Below are 16,632 nucleotides of genomic sequence, written 5' to 3'. Positions count from 1 at the left end.
TTGAAAAGATAGACAACTAGGCCAAAAGAACTGAACAGTAAGCCCAAGAATAAGTAATCATTTGATTATGACAATGACACCACTGGGATGGAGTAGAGAAAGGTTTCCTTTGTTGCTTTTGTTTTGGTTTCCATAATGTTGCTGGTCAATTGTATATTCATAGGCAAAATGTTTAAAAATCATGAAAATATGTTGTATCCTTGATATTTCATTTTATTGAAACAGGACACATTGTATAATTTTCTAAGTAAGTTATACATGTTATATAGTTCAATAATTCATTATTCTAGGAGCCATCTCATATTACAGATATCTATCTGAAGAAGGATTATAATTTCTAAAGCTTAGAAAAAGAGCAGAACTGACCATGTTTTGCTAAACTTCCCATTTAAGTTTGATATTCCCTAAAGACTAACCTATAAACTATTAATCCTCTCCTCCACCTTCAGTAAAACACGTTTTTCATTTCTTTTTACCCCGTCAACCAGAACTCTGCATTTACTACATATAATTTCTTAATAAAATAAGATTTTTTAAGTAATAACATTTTCTGCAATAGACTGAATCCTTAACACAAAACAGAAGTAAGGAAAGAAACATTGTATTTTTGTTAGGGGAAGCACATTGACTGAAATCCCCCACCCTGGCTAGGGACCATAGTAACTATTTGCATGAGTTGTTTTATGACAGGAGGTCCTGGTAAGGAACACAGAACTAATAAGCCTCCATAAACTGGAAGAGTTCAGGAAAGGTCAAAAGGAGAAACCACATGTCCGACTACCTCCCAGAATCCTTCTCACTGGCATCCATCGTGGCGAAACAAGGCATGCACCACCAGCAAGGACCCTCAGTCAGAATGCTTGGCTAAAGACAACCCAGAAACTAATCCCATCACCATAAAACCCAATACAGTGAGCCACATGGCAAAGGTGTTCCCCTGGGTTCCCTTACTCTACTGCTCTCCACTCTGGGGCCCTTTCTCAATAAAATCTCTTGCTTTGTCACTAGATGTGTCCCCTCGGACAATTCATTTCCGAGTGTTAGACAAGAGCCCAGTTTCAGGCCCTGGAAGTGGTCCCCCTTCCTGCAACATTCTGAGGACAATGAAGAAAGATTCCAGTTACTTAAAACTAATACATTTTTAAAAAAAATAAAAATAAAGAGGAAAAACATTCATTTTAACATAGATGAATAATATTTGAGTATCAGATGTCTTTGCTGCTGCTGCTGCTAAGTCACTTCAGTCGTGTCCAACTCTGTGCGACCCCATAGACGGCAGCCCACCAGGCTCCCCTGTCCCTGGGATTCTCCAGGCAAGAACACTGGAGTGGGTTGCCATTTCCTTCTCCAATGCATGAAAGTGAAAGTGATGTCGCTCAGTCGTGTCTGACTCTTAGCGACCCCATGGACTGCAGCCTACTAGGCTCCTCCATCCATGGGATTTTCCAGGCAAGAGTACTAGAGTGGGGTGCCATTGCCTTCTCCATCAGATGTCTTTAGGCTTTATCAAAGTTCATCTGAGTTTTTTATATTCTCTTAAGATTTATATTAGTATCCTTAAAACTGCTATTTTATAAGCATTTATAAAATAGCATTTGTAAACATTTTTAACATGTTATAAATGATTAACTTTGTCATCGTGAAAAAATTTTTTGAAATAAAATAACAGCTTTTATGGTAATCAAATAGATAAATTTTTCTCCATAATCCATAAAGATCATGTAATTCTCTTGAGCTGGAGGGTACATTGTTGAGGTGATTTGGAATCTTGAACCAAATAACTGACAATCAGGAAGGTCCTAGTAATAGCTTCTGATTTAGAGAGGCATTCTTCTTTACATTACTATTTGAGGCAACGTTCATTTACAGAATATCTGCACTCATCATAATCATTAAAGTAAACAAAAACCAGTTGTAATTGCTGATTCTAGCACCCTCTCATCTGCAGAATTTCTGCCATAAAATTCATTTTTGAGTGAGTAAAATATTAGCTTTTCTGGTCATACAGCACTGTGGAAAATTTTGTCAGGTTTCATCCTTCTGGTGAAGAAGTAAGCTTTGCAAAAGTTATAGACATGACTGCAGAAGTCTATGTTCGTAATCTGTCTCTACTAGTTTCTAGCTGGAAAGTCTAGTTTCAAAAACTCAGTCTTCGTGTTTGAGTAATTTGAGGCATTCTACTACTGTCTCATAAAATTGAGAAAATTAAATAAAGTTATGCATGTAAAAGTAGTCGACAGAGGGTCTGGAATTTTGTAGATGCTCCTTAAAAATTGTAATTCTTCCTTCCAAAGATTAAACTTATCATATCTATTTTAATGTTATTGCTTTTTCATGAGAAACAAAGGCTTAATTTGTACCATATACAGTCTGCCTGCAAGACTTCTATCAATGTTCAGGTCAATATAAGAACTTATATGGGATTATATATATAGACTCATTTTATATTAAATGTGACTTACATCAACATTTATACTAAAACCTTCAAGTTTTTCCACTTAAAATTTTTCAATTTGTTTGATGTCCTGTGTTCTCTCAAAAAGGTTTAGAAACTGAGACAATACATCTACTCTGAGATTACTTATAATAAGAGGTAAACTCAAGTATATAATCCAAGGCTAACACTTACTTAGATTTACATAAGGTAAGAAGTAATTTCAGTAAATTAATGAAAAAAAATTTTTTTCCTCTAAAATACAGGTTCTTTAAAAAGTACATTTAGTTTTTTTTTTTTTTTAACCCTTTCAGTTTTTTCAGACCCAAGGTTAAAGTTCATCATTATCATGCCAAACATCGGGAATTCTCGCTATTCAACCTGTTTCCTGACATGTATTTGTTTTAGAATTCACCCCATCTCATACTGGAAGCTAAGATACAATATTCAAGGCTCTAGCATTGCTTTAATATTTAAGCAATAATCTCTCCTGGCTTCCTGCAGTCTCTGAAAAGAGGCACTCCCTTAATCATGGTGTCCTGTAATTACAGATCATGTTGGATACATGCAGGCATTATATTACATTCTGAGTGAATTGCAATAATTCATACTTTATAATTCTTAAGAAAGAAACATTATATTCACTACCAAGTTTTTGTACTTGATAATACACTGGTATGTTGGAAATATTATTTATAATGTCCTTCTCAAATTTAAGAAAAGACTTAAATGTTTTAAGAGAATATATCCTCATTCAAAACAGGAGCAGTATGATTTGTTAGGACAAACAAGACTTTAGATCAAACAGATTTGCGTTCAAATTCTGACTCTTCCAGAAACCAGCTCTGTGACCATGAGTAAGGAACACACCCCATTTGCCTCAGAATTTTTTTCATTTCAATGTTGTCTTGAAGAATTCTTCAGAGGATTAGAGATAATTTACACAGTCAATCCTCATTAAATGTGGATTCTCTACCTATGAATTTGCCTAGTGACTAAAATTTGTTTGTAACCCCAGAATCATTACCTGTGGCATTTCTGTGGTCATGCACAGATGAACAGAAAGCAGCAGCAAACTTAAATTCTCCAATGTGTACCTTTCCAGCTGAGTTTGAAAAAGGCTATGATTTACCCTCTTGTCTCCTCTCTTGTGCATAATGAGTATAGTCTGTTTAGTCTTACATTTTTTGACATTTTTGTATTTTTTTGGTAGTGGTTTTGTCGTTTACAATGTCCCTAAATGGTAGGCATGCTATTTAGTGTTTCCAAATGCAAGAAAACTGTGATGTGTCTTAATCAAATAAAATACACGTGTTAGACGAGCTTCATTCAGACATAAGTTACAGTGATATTGGCTGTGAGTTCAATATTAATGAATCAACAATATATATTAAGTAAGGTGTCTTTAAACAGAAATACACATGATACAAGACTATGTACTGATCGATTGACTACAAATGGTTTTAATATAAATGGCTCAGAGGAACCTAACTCCTATTTCCCATAGGAGCAATGTTTCCATATATATTAATTCAATATTCACTGTGACTTTGTGACTTTACTAATAATGAGAATTGACTCTGTATACACAAGTTTAGGGCTTCCCAGGTGGTGCGTTGGTAAAGAATCCACCTACCAATGCTGGAGACACACGAGACGAGGATAGATCCTTGAGTCAGGATGATTCCCCTGGAGTAGGATATTACAACCCACTCCAGTATTCTTTCCTGGAATATTCCTCGAGCCTGGTGGGTCCCTACAGTCCAGGGGCTCACAAAAAGTCCGACATGACTGGGCAACTGACTGTAACACACACATACATTTAGTACTTACACACTACAGTGAGAAAAAGAAAAGCAAGCCCTGACATCTAGAAGCTGGCCTGGCACTCACACGTAGGCACTGGCATCCTCCTACTGATCATAAACCATTTCACAGAGCAGTCACATCAGACAGGGTTACTCTGGGAGCATGATGGATCTCACCTCAGACAATTCATTTCTGAGTGTTAGACAAGAGCCCAGTTTCAGGCCCTGGAAGGGGTCCCCTTTCCTGCAACAGAACTGCCCTCAGTCTCAGACAAAACCCAATCCAGACCACAATTCCATTGTTTTGGACTCTCTTTAAAAACACCTAACCAATCCATGTCCAAATCCTTCCAACACCCTCTGAGACACCCCACAGTTGCCCATGCCATGCATCTCCCTTGCTGCAATGAGAAATAAGCCCATCTCATTCAACTATATGTCTGTTCCTATGATCCTCAGCTACAGGGAATGGACAATAAAACATAACTATTGGGTAGAAGTGCTTTGGTTGATTTTATATATATATATATATACTGGTAAGGCTAACCCTTGCTAACTATCCCAGATAGACTGGGAAAAAAAAAAATACACAGAGTGTGATTGCCTCATAGACAGTTAATTATGTTGTTGCAAGTGTGTTTCATTTTATTTTTGTAGTACTAGGAAATCAGTCCTGAATATTCATTGGAAGGACTGATGCTGAAGCTGAAACTCCAATGCTTTGGCCACCTGATCTGAAGAACTGACTCATTGGAAAAGACTCTGATGCTGGGAAAGATTGAAGGCAGGTGGAGAAGGGGACAAAAGAGGATGAGATGGTTGGATGGCATTACCAACTCGATGGACATGAGTTTGAGCAAACTCTTAGAGTTTGTGATGGACAGGAAGCCTGGCATGCTGCAGTCCATGGGGTTACAAAGAGTCAGACACGGCTGAGTGACTGAACTGACTGATTAAGAGTTAAAATGTAGAAACCTTAGTGGATTATCCATGGCTTGTATTTTCTGATGCTCTGATATCTTGAAACCTTGGTGACCCCAGAAAGACTTCTTCTCCTAGGGCTAGCTAATTTCTAGCAAAGAGCTGGTCCATACTTTTTATATGCAAATCGACCAAACTAGAACCCATATCCCTAATCATCTCTCTTAAACCTTTACATCCTAGGTCACTATTTCTTTGCCTTAATCATCCTAGGACCAAGTACCAGAAAACTAGAGATAGACGCCACACCCCAAAACCCACTGAAATTATTCAATCTAGTCAGTAGCCATTGATTCACTATTTACAGGCTGTTTCCCCTGGTTTGCCCATTCTTTCTCATGGAAGCTACAACAGAAGCTCTTGCCCTATTTGCCTCTGCTCCCGCTGCCTCCTGACTGACCCTGGTGCTTCTGTTGCAGGAAAGGGGACCCCTTCCAGGGTCTGAAACTAACACTCAGAAATGAATTGTCTGAGGAGACACATCTGCTGACAAAGCAAGAGATTTTATTGGGAAAGGGCACCCGGGCGGAGAGCAGCAGGCTAAGGGAACCCAGGAGAACAGCTCTGTCACATGGCTTGTAGTCTCCAGTTTTATGGTGATGGGATTAGTTTCCAGGTTTTCTTTAGCCAATCATTCTAACTCAAGAGTCCTTGCTGGTGGTGCATGCCTTGTTCAGCCAAGATGAATGCCAGACAGAAGGATTCTGGGAGGTGGTCAGACATGTGGTGTCTCATTTTGACCTTTCCCGAACTCTTCCAGTTGGTGGAGGCTTATTAGTTCTATGTTCCTTACCAGGACCTCCTGTTGTAAAACAACTCACACAAATGGTTACTATGGTGCCTGGCCAGGGTGGGCGGTTTCAATCAGTGTGCTTCCCCTAACACTTTCTTGTGTGGCCCCCATGGTGTATCATACCTTCATCTGTTGGGATCTGCAAGTATAACAAATTCCTTTTCTTAATGGCAGTCATCTTCTGATCTGTTGGCCTTGTTATACCTAAATACTAATAAAAGCTATATTTTCAAACAATTTATCTTTGCCATAATGGAATTTAGAGTGTAACATTGGTGACTGGATAACTCATACAACAAAACATAAAGGAAACTACCAAACACAATATGTAACTAGCGCAAATCTATGCAAAGCCGAGTGCAAAGGCATTGTTGGCACCAAATATGCAAAGGCTCTATGGCAGACTAAAGACAGCAAGGCTTGCAGTAATGTGGTGAGCTTGTTGGATGAGATAAAGATGAGAGTCTTTGGCGAGAGTGACAGTGAATGAACCAGTGAATTTGGAAGAAGGTGATTCCCCTGAAAAAATTACTTGGCTGAAGTACAGCATTCTAATTTTCAAGTTTTAAGATTATGTTTAAAAGGAGTTATAGAGTGATAGATTAAAATGTGTGAGTGATGCTCACTCTCAAAATATCTTTCTGACATTTTTTTCAAAGGCACAAAGGAATTCACACTTTTGTTTTTCTTTTTAAAGGGAATATCCTAAGGCATATATGATGATTATGGACATAAACTGCTGTATCCAGGCAACGTCACTTTGAAGAAGGGGGCAGATTATTGATATTTCACAACTGGGGTTCTAAGAACACCAAAAGAAAAGGCAGTTGTGAAAGCAGAAATAGTCCACAGACCAGGGCTCTTAGAAAGTTGGGATAATTACTAAAATCACTTCTGGCCCACAAAGAACATAAAAGCTTAACACACACTGTTAAATTGCATTTTGCTCACCTGTGGTTTACCACACTTTCTTTTTTTTTCTTTTTTTGTAATGCTAAGATTTTGTAAAGACCAAGTGAGATTTCTAACAGATCATTAATGAAAAGCACTCATGGCAGTAATGAGAACTCCAACCTATCACAGATCTTAAAAATCTACATTTTATGTAACTTGGAAATTCATAAAATGGAATGAAAACTACCAAATCAATTCCAACAAATGACATTTAAATAACGGGTCTATGGAAGTACTTTTAAAAGTTTTTAACACTTATATATGATTCAATTTACTTATGACGTGATTAATTCTACTTGTATTGAAAGGTCATTTGTATATGAATAATCCCATGAATATTTGGTAATTATTCATTCATTACCACACTCCACCTGATCTATACATAATTCATGAATCCTGTAGTTGATTTTTCAGGATAGGAGATCATTATAGTCATAAGTTCTATGGTGCAAATGACTGCCTAGGCCTGGAGAAGGAGGGAGCCACAGTGTGCTGGCTTCACGCCCAGTGAATAGGAAAGCATTTCCACGTGCTACCACTTCCCAGGAGAAGAAATAAATGCCTAAACCACATGAATGGTGTTGATAATGGTTTCAAGATTATTTAGACTATAGGAAATTCAGACAGACAAACTCAGCACAACTCTTCTGAGATCTTGTAACTCTATTCCATAGTATGTTCTTTAAGTTTATTGCCAGAAAGCATGAGAAGTGATAGTGAACCTCATCTTTTGTTCCTCAAAATAATTCGCATTTATCTGTTTGGGGATTGCTAAGTTGTGGGGGTTTTTTTGACAAGGAAAACCTAGTTTTGATTCTATTATTGCAACTTTTTAAAAGAAAAACTGAACAAAAATTATTGAATATTTTGGAGCTTTCATTTTGGTTACTTTATAAGTATATTGCCTATATTGTAAAGATTTATGGAAACTAGATCAAAACACATAAAAGAACAATACAGGCATGCAGCAAGTACTCAAAATTAGGATCACTCTTCAAAGAACTAATTCCAAAACAAATTGGGATCTTTAGAAGAAATGGCTTGAAGGGATCTTTGATCTTTTGTCAAAACTAAGAAATGAGGGGTTTATTTTTGTCACCATCCAATTCCCTCTTTTGAACCATTTTATTTTTGTGTGGTGGCTTAGTGCTTGTCATCCTTCTTGATTAATGTCTCTTCTAAGGAAAATTTTATAATTTATTTACATGACGCTATCTCATTAATCAGATTACCTCTGCCAATTAGTTACAGACTTTAAAAGATTAACTATATAATGGGAGGCTTCAGCTATTAGATGTCTGTTTTTGATCCAGTGTATATATGTGTGGATGGGTGGGGGCTGGAGAGAAGGAGTGAGCTCAGAGTTGATTTGCTAAATTTATACATCATGGATTACAACCTGGAAAACTTTACTTTCTGAAGGAGAGATTTGTGTTCTCTTTTAAGGTAAATTACATGAGTGATTGCATTCAGTGTATTTTCTAGGGACAGATTACAATGCGAAATATTTTTGAGTAGGTTATTACTTTACAGAACTTTTAAACGGTTTCCTATCCAAAAGTGACATATGATGTGCTATGCTTAGTCACTCAGTCATGTCTGACTCTTTACGACCCCATGGACTGTAGCACGCCAGGCTCCTCTGTCCATGGAAATCCTCCAGGCAAGAGTACTAGAGTGGGTTGCCATGCCCTTCTTCAGGGGATCTTCCCAAACCAGGGATTGAACTCAGGTCTCCCGTATTGCAGGTAGATTCTTTACCATCTGAGCCACGAGGGAAGAGGAGGTGATATATTAAACTATACAAAGCCTATAATCTTGTAAGATTTTAAGAAAAAAATGTTTTGTATTGAGAAATGGAATATTGCCCACCATTTCAATTAACAAAGGATGCCATTGTCATCATTGCAGCTACATCCAATGGTAAGCTGCGTTAGAAAATTCAGGAAGGAAACAAAGAATACTTGCCATCTAGCAGCCATCAGACTGCAGCCACCCCTGATGCTGAGCTCTGCAGAAACTCAGGATGTGAAAACACAGGGTACTGGACCTAGATACCTGAGATGCATATCAAGGGCATAATTTCAGCAAGCCCAGACTCTTGCATCTTCCCATATACAGAAAAGCACTAAGTTCCTGAACTTGAGACTTCTAGTTTTCCACAGTAATCTTTTGTTCCTACTCCCTGCCCTTTGTTACAAAACTCCTATATATCCTAACTTCCCTCTCACCTCCTCCTCTTAGGGTTACTTGAGATGCTGCATCCTCGTCTGAAGTCCTACACACTTCTGCTGAATAAAATATAATTCTCAACTTTTAGGCTTTGAATATTTTTTAGTCAAAAGGATTGTCCTAGACACTTAATTTTATTCACTTGCTTTTACCATTTCCAGGAAAATGTGCTTTTTGTTTTTCGCTCAGTGCTGACCAAATGTATTAAAAAGAAAAATGAAGCTGTAAGTTTGGAGCCTTAATATTTAAAGTCTAACTTACCAATAATTGGATACAGAAACACAAATGAACTACCCCCCCAATATTTCTGGGTTTAAAAAATACATATTACCTGTAAAATTAAAATTAAAGTTTTTTTTTTCCCTTCCTCTTAGAAAACTGGTACAAGCATACCTAGAGGTCTTCTTGAATTAACAGGTAGAGAGCAGTGATTGGACAATTGATTTGGGGTGATAAATGATAATGATACTGAAGAGCAGCAGAAAATGTCATCTCAAAGTATGACTGTAGGAATTCAGAATATGTTGCCCCAAAACATTCCACTTTGGTATATTGATTAATCTGAGCTGTAGATACTTGAAAAACAATAGATGCTAGAAAACAGAAAGAAGCTTTCTCTGAACTTCCCTTAAAAACAGACTCTCCAAAAGGAACTCAGTTGTCATAGATCTTTTCCCCGAGAGATTCGTCAGCCAGGGAATATTGACTCTTTTCAAAGCAGAGGAGATTAGAAACAAATACCCCACTCAGGCAAACTTATCATAAACTGTTGATGGGGAGCAGATTTTGTCACCCTAAAATATTCTTCTTTAGCACAATGATTATTTTAGACTCATTATTTTGTTTAAATAGGAGACACAGGAGAGGTTCTGAAAACCAAATAAAAGTTAACACATTGAAAGAGGTATTTATGTTTATAAGGGACATTTCTATTTATGAGAATATCTCCCTCCCTGAATGAGAAGAGTGAAAATGAAAGTCTCTCAGTTGTGTCTGACTCTTTGCGACCCAGTGGACTAATCTCCAGGACAGAATATGGGAGCGGGTAGCCGTTCCCTTCTCCAGGCGATCTTCCCAACCCAGGGATCCAATTCAGGTCTCCTGCAATGCAGGCAGATTTGTTGGTGGTGGTGGTGGTGGTTTTTAGGTAAGAAGTGGATTTATTCAGATAGAGAGAGAAGTACACTCCACAGACACTGTGGGCCATTGCAGAAGGCAAGTGTGGCCACAGGTGGATTTTTCACTAGCTGAGCCAGCAGGGAAACCCAGGAATAAGGAAGACGGGGATGACCAAATCTCTAAAACCTATCAATGGAGAAAGTACTAACAAATCTACATAACAACTATATCCTTCTTTACTATGTTTTCCTGATAATCTCCCATAACTGGCTCCCCAACTTACAACATCTTTCTTTTGTCTTGGGCTAAAGATGGTAGCTAAGGTAATGGCCTGGTCCATTTTGGAGAGTTACTCAATTTTCCTGGGTATCTTCCACATATTAGAAGGTATACACGTTATTAAGCTTTTGTTTGTTTTTCTCCTATTAATATGGTGGCTGTTTTATTACAGGAGTGTCTCAGTCAAGAACCTAAAAGGATAGAGGGAAAATTATTTTTTCTTTCCCATACTATCACACCTCCCATTTGTTCTTCTACGGACCCATTCATCCTCCCTAAAAATCATTTCCTATCCTTAGAGACCTAGATTTTCTCTCCCCATTCCATATTATGAAAATACTTAAATCTGAATTCCAAGACACTTCAGAAGTGACTCATTTTTCCTTGGGTTTCTCCCATGTATACATGAGGTAGATGTGTTAATGAACTTCTGTTTATTTCTTCTCTTGTTAATATGTCTTTTATTACAGGGGTCTCAGCTAAGAACTCTGGTGAATAGAGGGAAAATTACTTTATCTCCTATTTAGTATAATAATACCTATATCTCTTTTTATACTCAGTGCAGTTTCTAGCATCCATAAAAGAGTTTCATATGCCTATATGTTTAGATTATGGTTTATACTCCATGTAGTCTGAAGATTTCCTCCCTAGAAAACATCATATGCCATTGATTCAAAATAATTTCACATGGAAAAAGTTACATTTGTGAGAATGTTAATTTGAGTAGATGCACCTGGAGGCTTAAAAAAAAAAAAACATTATAAAATTAAAAAAACAACCTTACTTGAAGCTGTATGTGCAGAATGTATATTCTTGATTATTTTATATAGTTATTGGTACTATTCTGAAATGATTACTCTTCAGAGTTTTAATTCCTACCCTCCTCTGATGGCATGCTGGAACTGATTACACAAATATAAAATTTAATCTTCTTCCAAGTCATGTATTTTACAAGTGCAATTTAACTTTGGGCCATTACATTTAAAATTAAAGGATTCCAACTGAAGGGAAACAGATTTAGACTGTATGAATTCAAAGACTTTTCATTTCCTTAAGCAGCATCTAATCAAATCAATATATGAAACCTAAATACTCTGTATTTTCCCACCATTTCTCTTCTCTCTCTTCCACTGAAACACGGCCCCTACATAATAATGATTTTGGACCAGTTCCCCACAGACTGCTGCTAACAATACCTCACAGTTCCTTTGTTGAGTTGCTTTTAAGTTTAAAATACATGATTTAAAATTAGTGCAGATCTCAACTTTTTCATTAAGAAGAAAATGTATATGAGAGAAAACATTTATGAAAGAGACCTGTAATAAAGTACTGCTATCTAAAATACCCAAAAAAACTTTTAAAACTCAACAATAAGAATATAAACAACTTGATTAAAAATATGCCGAAAACCTTAATAAATACCCTACCAAAGAAAATACATAGATGGCAAGTAAGTACATGGAAAGATGCTTCACATCATTTGTTATCAAGGAAATGCAAATTAAAACAATAATGAGACCACTATGAACCGTTTAGAATGAACAAAATTTAAGACACTGACAACATCAAATGCTGATGAGGAAGTAGAGCAACAGGAACTCTCATTCATTACTGGTGGGAATGCAAAATGATACAGCTACTCTGAAATACCGTTTGGCAGTTTCTTGAAAACCTAAATATACTCAAGTGATTTCAATCCTTGGCATTTACCCAGAGAAGCAAATTAGTTGAAAACGTATGTCTACACAAACACCTGCACATAGATATTTATAGCAGCTTTAGTTATAATTGTCCAAACTTGGAAGCAACCAAGATATCCTCCGGTATGTGAGTGGGGCTAAAGTACAGCATATCCAGACAAATGAATATTTAGCAACAAAAAGAAATACACACAACAAACTACGTAAAGACCTGGGAGAAATTTAAATGCATATTACTAAGTAAAAGAAGTCAGTCTGAAAAGGCTACATACTGTTTAATTCCAGTTATATGACATTCTAGAAAAGGCAAAGCTCTGGAGACACTAAAAAGATCAATGGTTGCCGGGAGTTACAGAGAAGGAAGAAATGAATAGGTGGGACACAGAGGATTTTTATGACGGTGAAATCATTGCGTGGTACAATAATGGGGAATACATGTTCTTATAAATTTTTTTCCACACCTATAGAATATACCATGCAATGAATGTAAAGTATGCACTTTGTGTGATAATGATATGTCAATATAGGTAAACAGCTGTAAATGTACCACTATGGTCAGGATGTTGATAATGTGAGAAGATAATGTGTGTGTGTGGGACAGTGAATGTATGAAAAATCTCTGTATTTTCATCTCAATTTTTCTGTGAATCTAAAACTCCTCTACAAATTAAAGTCTATTAAAATATATTTATGCATATATTTATACAGGCATACACATTTACCTTCAGGAACTTCTGTCTGTGATGTGCTGGCAAATGTTTAACAAGCTGAAAGTAAAACAAAGCAAAAAAAAATCACTGATTTGTACTATCTGCTGATGTGGGGAGGAAGGTGTTTTCCTTTACCCTCTGTTTCTTCTGGATTGTTTAAGAATCAAATTGACATGAAACAGATTAAAAGGAAATTTAAAAATACATATAAAAGTTTAATGACATGAAAAAAACCCATAAAAACTTAGAAACTTGCCAAAATACCCCAAATCCTTACTTTAAATACCATTTTCAGAAGATGTTGGAGACAGTAATTTTGAACTCAGAAGGGGAGGAAGGTAACTGATATGGATATGGAAAAACAAATGTTGGGTAAACAAATGTTTGCTGGGCCCTGCAGAGACAATGGGACATAGGGTGGACTCTGATCTCTAGGTTCTGTCTAGTTACCCCCACCAAACCTAGCCCAAGTTCTTTGCAGAGATCTCTAGTGATAGCTCTATTACAGAGACAGGCCCTCTATTTACATTCTTCAGGCAGCTAAGTGTTAGTCGCTCAGTTGTGCCCAACACTTTGCAACACCATAGACTGCAGCACACCAGGCTCCTTTGTCCATAGGGATTTCCCAGGCAAGAATACTGGAGTGGGTTGCCATTTCCTTCTCCAGGGGATTTCCTGATCCAAGAATCAAACCCGGGTCTCCTGCATTGCAGGCAGATTATTTATCATCTGAGACACCAGAGAAACTGAGGCAGCTAAGGTGGAGATTAAAAAGAAAGAATTCCTGCGTGTTCGGTTTCTTAAAAATTATGAGCTTAAATTAATCCTTATGCCAGATACACATTTTGGAGTGGCAAATTTTGCTCCCTTCACTGATTTCCATGGTGTAAATAATTCTGTCTTGGCCAGTTCCTATATATCAATGTGATGTCACTGAATGAGAGGTTGGGAAAATATACATGATAGCACATTATATTACAGTACAGTGGATCTTTGAATAACAGAGTTTAGGGCTGCACAGTAGAAAATCCATATAGAACTTTATAGTCAGCCCTCTGTACCCTTGGCTCTGAATCCAAGAATTCAGACAACTGTAGACTGTGTCACAAAGCAGTATGTATTTGTTGAGAAATATCCACATAAAAGTGAAACTACAGAGTTCAAACCCATGTTGGGTCAAATGTATTTGCACCATTCCCTTACATGATACAACAATGTAAATCACTTCAAGAGCATTCAGTTCAGTCACTCAGTTGTGTCCGACTCTTTGCGACCCCATGAATTGCAGCACGCCAGGCTTCCCTGTCCATCACCAACTCCCAGAGTTCACTCAAACTCATGTCCATCAAGTCAGTAATGCCATCCAGCCATCTTATCCTCTGTCGTTCCCTTCTCCTCCTGCCCCCAATCCCTCCCAGCATCAGAGGCTTTCCAATGAGTCAACTCTTTGCATGAGGTGGCCAAAGTACTGGAGTTTCAGCTTTAGCATCATTCCTTCCAAAGAACACCCAGGACTGATCTCCTTTAGAATGGACTGGCTGGATCTCCTTGAAGTGCAAGGGACTCTTAAGAGTCTTCTCCAACACCACAGTTCAAAAGCATCAATTCTTCGGCACTCAGCTTTCTTCACAGTCCAACTCTCAAATCTATACATGATTACTGGAAAAACCATAGCCTTGACTAGATGGCAAAGTAATGTCTCTGCTTTTGAATATGCTATCTAGGTTGGTCATAAGTTTCCTTCCAAGGAGTAAGTGTCTTTTAATTTCATGGCTGCAATCACCATCTGCAGTGATTTGGGAGCCCCAAAAGATAAAGTCTTCCACTGTCTCCCCATCTATTTCCCATGAAGTGATGGGACCATATGCCACAATCTTAGTTTTCTGAATGTTGAGCTTTAAGCCAACTTTTTCACTCTCCTCTTTCACTTTCATCAAGAGGCTTTTTAGTTCCTCTTCACTTTCTGCCATAAGGGTGGTATCATCTGCATACTGAGGTTATTGATATTTCTCCTGGCAATCTTGATTCCAGCTTGTGCTTCTTCCAGCCCAGCATTTCTCATGATGTGCTCTGCACATAAGTTAAATAAGCAGGGTGACAATATACAGCCTTGACGTATTCCTTTTCCTATTTGGAACCAGTCTGTTGTTCCATGTCTAGTTCTAACTGTTGCTTCCTGACCTGCATATAGGTTTCTTAAGAGACAGGTCAGGTGGTCTGGTATTCCCATCTCTTTCGGAATTTCCCACAGTTTATTGTGATCCACACAGTCAAAGGATTTGGCATAGTCAATAAAGCAGAAATAGATGTTTTTCTGGAACTCTCTTGCTTTTTCCATGATCCAGTGGATGTAGGCAATTTGATCTCTGGTTCCTCTGCCTTTTCTAAAACCAGCTTGAACATGTGGAAGCTCACAGTTCACATATTGCTGAAGCCTGGCTTGGAGAATTTTGAGCATTACTTTACTAGTGTGTGAGATGAGTGTAATTGTGCAGTAGTTTGAGGACTTCCCTAGTTGCTCAGATGGTAAAGCGTCTTGCTTACAATGCAGGAGACCTGGGTTCAATCCCTGGGTTGGGAAGATACTCTGGGGAAGGTAATGGCAACCCACTCCAGTACTCTTGCCTGGAAAATCACATGGACAAAGGAGCATGGTGGGCTATAGTCCACGGGGTTGCAAAGAGTCAGACACAAATGAGTGACTTCACTTTCACTTTGAGCATTCTTCGGCATTACCTTTCTTTGGGACTGGAATGAAAACTGACCTTTTCCAGTCCTATGGCCACTGCTGAGTTTTCCAAATTTTCTGGCATATTGAGTGCAGCACTTTCACAGTATCATCTTTCAGGATTTGAAATAGCTCAACTGGAATTCCATCACCTCCACTAGCTTTGTTCATAGTGATGCTTTCTAAGGCCCACTTGACTTTATATTCCAGGATATCTGGCTCTAAATGAGTGATCACACCATCGTGATTATCTTGGTTGTGAAGATCTTTTTGTACAGTTCTTCTGTGTATTCTTGCCACCTCTTCTTAATATCTTCTGCTTCTGTTAGGTCCATACCATTTCTGTCCTTTATCCAGCCCATCTTTGCATGAAGTGTTCCCTTGTTCAAGAAAATCTCTAATTTTCTTGAAGAGATCTCTAGTCTTTCCCATTCTGTTGTTTTCCTCTATTTCTTTCCGTTGATCACTGAGGAAGTCTTATCTCTTCTTGCTATTCTTTGGAACTCTGCATTCAGATGCTTATATCTTTCCTTTTCTCCTTTGCTTTTCACTTCTCTTCTTTTCATAGCTCAAGAGCATAGATAATGATAAAATGTAGGAAAATAATTAGGAAGTGACATGTTTTGAGTATTTATAATTTAATTGTAAATTTTTATGATTTTATTTTAAATAATGTTTGCGTTTAAGAATTTCCTTACAAAATCAGTGGAAACTGAATGGTTCTAGTGGGCAAGTACATTCTGGCTCTAGCACGCCACTGGAAAATCTAAATAGAGGGAAGTGCTAACAACTGCACTTTGGGTTTAAACAGAGAATGCTACTCACCATTCCAACTCTACAAGGATTAAGTTGCAACCCACTGCAGTTGCTCAATGACAACACATAGGAGATAAT

General features: G+C 37.7%; 1 long non-coding RNA gene across 1 annotated transcript in view; it reads right to left on the bottom strand.

Annotated features, from left to right (window-relative positions):
- Positions 1 to 16,632, bottom strand: part of LOC132346511 (uncharacterized) — a 262,306-nt gene that overhangs the window by 10,224 nt on the left and 235,450 nt on the right. The window contains exon 2 of the long non-coding RNA XR_009496334.1: positions 13,023 to 13,067. This is a non-coding gene — a long non-coding RNA (uncharacterized lncRNA). The remainder of the gene's footprint in view (positions 1 to 13,022; positions 13,068 to 16,632) is intronic.

Source organism: Bos taurus, chromosome 11 (genome assembly GCF_002263795.3).
Source record: "Bos taurus isolate L1 Dominette 01449 registration number 42190680 breed Hereford chromosome 11, ARS-UCD2.0, whole genome shotgun sequence".
In the NCBI taxonomy this organism is placed as follows: Eukaryota; Metazoa; Chordata; class Mammalia; order Artiodactyla; family Bovidae; genus Bos; species Bos taurus.
Note: the sequence above shows the minus strand (reverse complement) of the source record. Positions and strands in the feature narration are given on the sequence as shown.